Here is a 6,078-nt window from a genome sequence, read left to right on the forward strand (position 1 = left end):
TATCTACTGCTACTAATATATATTTATTTTCAAACTTTATCCAAGTACTCAAAGGTCCAGCTATTTCCAATCAACACCCTTGGTCGATTCTTTCTGGTGTGATTCTAGCATTATAATTTTTTTTATTTTTTTTTATTTTACTCTTCCCCTTCTAACACAATTTCAACACATTACTCGAATTTGTCTCTATTCATTCCTCAAATAAGAAATACTAATATCCTTATTTGTATTATCACTTTTAGTTTTACAGAATATTGCATATAATCATGTATTTTTCAATACAACTGTCTCATTTTCGTTAACTATAATTCTTTGTGTTATTCTTGCTTATTTATTTAATTAATTTATTATTTATTTCTTAAAGCTATCTCTGTTTTTAACTTTGACTCTGATAAATCACTGCTAGGTCTAAATTCCTAACTCGCTCATTAATCTTCTTCCCTAATTCATCATATATATATATTTTTTTCTGTTAAACTTAGCATACTTATTCTGTCTTTAAATGTCTAAGTTTTCCTTTAAACTTGTCTCAACCTTTTTGTTATCCGTTATAATAACAATTTGTGTAGCTTTTATTTCTTTTAGCCCTTGTAATGCTCTTAAATTAATACAGCTGTAACTTCTACATATTGAACTGTACCCAGGACTATTCCCTGATCTCTTATTTCTTCAAGAGTTTTTAATTTATCTATCTTGCCTTTCATTTTCTTTATATTTCTTCTGTCACAGCTTACGCTCTTTATTTAATATCCTCACTTTTTGCATCTAAGCATGTATTATCCTACTGTTGGCCAAATAATTGTATCATTTTTCCATGTTATAATTATCTTTAGTTTAATGTCTTTTCACTGTTTTATCGGTACTGATTTTATCCTTTTAATTATTTATTTAACTTGGTTTCTCTTACAAGACTTTGTAATTCTGCATATCTTACTAATTTCTTCTTTACAGAAAGACATGTATTTTGGGGATTTTCCCATCTTAAACACTTAACACTTTAACACGCTCTAATATACATATTGGTATATTGTTTTTCTTATTCTTTGCTATAAATTAATAACCAGTTAAATCTATCTATATAGATCAACCTCTCCTCATCTCTTCCTTCTAGGAGCTAAAAATACACTGTTAGAAATTTCTTGTAATTTTACAGGAAATTCCTGGCTAATAGTTGCCGTAAATTTACTGTAAACAGTATACAGGACTGTTATTGTAATACTTAATACAACATCCCTACTGTAATTAATTACAATAATCATGTAAATTTACGGGTATTTGCCAGGAATTTCCTGTAATTTCACAGGATAGAATACTGTAAATATTACAGCAAAATGTTATATTTACGGCAACTCAGTAGCCAGGAATTTCCTGTAATTTCACAGGACAAATCAATATACTGTAAAACATTACAAGTATAAATATTACAAGTAAAAAGCTGTCATTTTCCGTATTGGCCAATTAAAAACACAACAATGGTATATTTTCTTTTTTTTTATTAACAAACTGTGCAAAAATACATATTACAAAAGTATCCACTTTATCACACACAAACAAAATTTTACTTTTAAAGGGATACTCCACTTTTTTTGGAAATAGGCTCATTTTACAACTCCACCAGAGTTAAACAGTTGAGTTTTACCGTTTTCGAATCCATTCAGCCGATCTCCGGGTCTTTAGAACAATGTCAGAGTTTTTGGTCCCATTGACTTCCATAGTATATATTTTTTTCCTACTATGGAAGTCAATGGGACCAAGAAGAATGTCAGTAACCAGACAGTTTTTGGTCCCATTGACTTCCATAGTAGGAAATAAATATATACTATGGAAGTCAATGGGACCAAAAACTCTGACATTGTTCTAAAGACCCGGAGATCGGCTGAATGGATTCGAAAACGGTAAAACTCAACTGTTTAACTCTGGGGGAGTTGTAAAATGAGCCTATTTCCAAAAAAGTGGAGTATCCCTTTAATGAAGAAGCTCACTTCCAGACGTCCAGGCAGCCTATCGTCAGGGGGAAGACGATGATATGGAACAAAGGTGTCCAGCCAGACTTGAACTGCAAAGGGGAAGTTGTTCATGTTACTATCCCACCAACTCAAAGTCCAGTTTTCTTAGGAGGGTGCAAACAGGTGCGTTGAGCTTGTGGTCTCTTCTCGGCTTTACTGCCCGTCTGGGAGTGGATTCCACAAAAAGCTCTGAAAACCGAGAGAGAGGTTTCATATCTGTTAAATAATGACAAATACTGTGTAAAAAACATAAGTAACCTACTTGCTCATAAAATAAAATGACTTTGATGTATTTATTTAACAGTAACAACTTTAACCATACAATTTAATTTAATGAATTAATGAAAGTTGTAATGTTAAACTGTTGTCCGTCAGTCTCTTCTGTTTACACAAATTATGTCCTGCAGGGGAAAACCAACTCTACTATAGAACAGACACTTAACAGCAATAGGTGGGTCTCCATCCAACTTTTTAATGCACATTTTAACCATTTGAAAAAGAAATCCTGACTGGAAACGGTTAAAATTCACATAAAATATTCTAATGTGAACAAAAACTTCTATGTGGATTGACAAATTTGCATTTTTTGCAATTATATCAGGTGTTTCAAGTTGCCCTGTCAACCTTACGTTTTGATCCCACAGCTGTTCACGACTCCTAGGTGCGTGACCATTTATAATTCGCATAACAGAGTTGATTGAAATGCTCTCCAATTAGAGGGTTTTTTTGCCAAATTTTTATGAATGCGTTTAAAAGTTATGTTTTAATTGGATGGAAACCTATCTATTGACATCATTGCATAGAATATATCATAGAACCTAACAATACTGGTAATAAGGTAATAATTCATTCGACGTTACATATGAGAATGATGGATTCACTTTACAGTAAGGGGACATGAATTATCATGAATTCATGTATAAATTCATGCATGAATTATGCATTCATATCTCATGAATCATCAGGAACTAACACGAGTTCAACGTTTTCATTCATGACTTCATGGGTGAACAACACCTTAATTAAAACAATAACTAAGATGGGCAAATCACCATGAATTATGATTTATTACGCATGATCATGATGTTTTCTTTGTTCACAGTGTTTTCTTTGGTCCTTAGAAACACTGATGAACAATGTGCTAATGGTCGCATAACTGTGAACAAAGAAAAGCATCACGATCATGCGTAATAAATCATAATTCATGATGATGTACTCATCTTAGTTAATTTTTTTATTAAGGTGTTGTTCACTCATGAAGTCATGAATGAAAAATGTTGAACTTGTGTTATTTCCTGATGATTCATGAGATAATGCATGAATGAATGCGTAATTCATGCATGAATTTATACATGAATTCATGATAATTAATGTACCCTTACCGTAAAGTTTTACCTCATTTTCTTTATTAGTGTGTAAACAGTTTAAACATACCTTTGTATAAAGTCCCTGAGGCGTCTTTAGGATACTGCATGTTGAACACATAGTAAGCAGCGAAGGTTTCAGCCACTCCATTCAAAAGACTGATTTGGGCCCCATCACAACTGTTCCTTCTATGAACACTTGTTGCTATTAGTGTCTCTTCTGAAATGCATTAACACAATATGATAATAAAAGGTGAGTAAATCATGGGGTAATTTTCATTTAAAAGTGAACTACTCTATAAAATAAGGGAAGAATATACCTTGCACAATTTAGCAAGGTGTGCTGGATAGGTCTCTCTCTCTCTCTCTCTCTGGATATCAGCAGCTGTGGCAGAGGGCTAGGCTAGGGAATAAAAAACGTAAACATTACCAAATGTATTACCAATTACACAAATTAAAAATCTATTATTATTTTAGTCCATATAGTCTGCCAGGCAGCCACATGTAATTTGAGACAAACAAAATGGTTAACTTAATTTTAATACTACTGATAATTTGCTGCCTTTTCTGAAGACAAAGAGAGCATTGAAAGCTTTTCAACAGAACCCAGGCTCCGGAAGAAAAAAAATATTTTATGACGATGCTGGTTGGATTTAGTTGCGCACGCGCAGTTTATTTTAGATACAGACAGTTGCATGACTGCTCTTCCAACCTGGTTTGCCAAGCACAAAGTAATGTTATAACATATGAGCATACCAGATGCTATATTCAGCTTATCTCACAGTTATAGCTGACTCACATAATTAAAGATACCAGAATTGTCGTTAAATTAAAACCCATATTTCAACTAAAATTTGCTTGTGTTTATTCAGTGACCGTAAAATCTACAAACTTCATTTATGCTAGTGTGCAAACCACGGCTTCAAGACCCCCGATTACAAGACAGCAAAGCAGAAGTCCTAATAATGTTACGACAGCCTGTCCAGTAGCACGTGTAATCAATGCAATAATAACCTGAGCTAACTGATCGGGCTAACGTTAATGCTTATTTTAACAGTCTGGGCTAACGTTATTTGAGCTATCGTCATTGTGGTGGTTGTTTTCCATTAACGTTAGGCTACGTTACAAGCTCAGCTCTACTCGATTCTACTCACCATGTTTGTTTTTCCATTGAAAATAGTGCCGTGTATCTGCATGTGGTAACGTTACCATTTTCTTTATGGATTGAGTAACTTAAAGAAGACGCCGCTTCACCGCGGTCAGTTCATGTTTATAACGTCGTTACCCGGGAGTGAGCGGGGCGAGTTGAGCTAACGTTATATCTAACATTACTCTAGCTAATGTTACTGAAATATACCAAGCGAAAAATTGTGAATATCTCGTACCTTGTAGCTGCATGTGGTAACTTTTTTCCGTATGGGTTGAGTAAGAAGACACCACTTCACCGCGGTCAGTTCATGGTGTTGTTTTACCGGGAGTGAGCGAGTCAAGTCGGGGCGAACGTCACAGAAGCTAATGTCACTGAAATAAAAACAAACGAAACAATCACCACTCATATGACCGGTATTAATATATCCATAGACTTATAAAAATAGATTTCATGTTAACGTTTCATACCTGAGATGTGTTCCTTCCAAAAGCTGCTTTGATTCTGTTGCCGTTGGCCACCGCGGTACCGCGCAATTTCAAAATTCAAATCGCAGCAATCCCACAATGCTATGCGGTGGCTGTAAAATAATGCTTCTACAGTGTAGTTACAACAAAATTACAGGACTGTCCATAAATTTCCCATCATGCATTTGTATTTACAATAAAAACATGAATACAATATGTTGTTGTAAATTTTATTGTAAAAATTACATCAATTGCTAACAGTGTAGCTTTTTTCACTCTAGAAGTATTTATTCTGCCTCTTCACTACAATACAACGTATTGCCTTTTATTGTATCATACATTTGTCTATCTTTCTGAATAAATTCAGGAATTATATTTCTCATATGATTTATGAGCCCCTTTCCTCTTTTTGTATCTTTCTAATACTCGCTGGGTTTCTTAGACCTGTTATCTGCTCTTTCATCAATTTCTTCTATTTTTTTTTTTTTTTTCTTACAGAATTAAGTATTTTCTTAACTAATCTCTGTTAATGGAATTGATTAAAAATCATTAACCAAATCCAATTTTAAGAGAAATTTGCCATTCCTTAATTGTTCAATCGTGTTACTAGCATTAATACCATAATGCCTATTTGACTTTATTACTCTAATTAGTACTTTATAATTTGTTACTTGTAAAAGTCTCATCTTATTTTGGTGTTTATTGTACAGGACTTTTTGTTATTGCATAAGTAATTTCCTTAACTCCTTGCTCTAATAACTCTTGTATTGCCTTATTTAATTTTCTTTTATCCATCATATTAATCGGATAGTATCTTTTTAATTTATGTATCTTACTCAGTTTTTTATGGGTATATGCTTCAATAATTACTAATAGACTTTATTCCACAATCGCTTTTATATTTTCTTAAATAGGGAATTTCTAGTAAAGCCCATAGTAATTTTTCTTTTAATTCTTATTATTATCAATTCATTCCATTTTCATTTATATTCTTGTTCAATATTTACTTTTAATTTCAAGACTTTCTTTAAGTCTCTTACTATGGCAAGCCGTTTTAACATTTAATCATTTAAACCGACTAGTCTCTATTTTCA

General features: G+C 33.0%; 1 long non-coding RNA gene across 2 annotated transcripts; it reads right to left on the reverse strand.

The window, feature by feature from the left end:
- Window positions 1-1,480: 1,480 nt before the first annotated feature.
- On the reverse strand, window positions 1,481-5,251 carry LOC309493350. Of its 2 annotated transcripts, none has more exons than XR_014203854.1 (4): window positions 4,756-5,251; window positions 3,691-3,773; window positions 3,441-3,590; window positions 1,481-2,195 (listed from the first exon to the last, which is right to left on the reverse strand). It is a non-coding gene; the product is annotated as an uncharacterized lncRNA (long non-coding RNA). The 2 variants fall into 2 exon arrangements; XR_014203855.1 differs by lacking the exon at window positions 4,756-5,251 and adding an exon at window positions 4,525-4,716.
- Between the last annotated feature and the right edge of the window lie 827 nt (window positions 5,252-6,078).

The sequence above is a fragment of the Leuciscus leuciscus genome (genome assembly GCF_965113295.1).
Source record: "Leuciscus leuciscus genome assembly, chromosome: 2".
Lineage (NCBI taxonomy): Eukaryota > Metazoa > Chordata > Actinopteri > Cypriniformes > Leuciscidae > Leuciscus > Leuciscus leuciscus.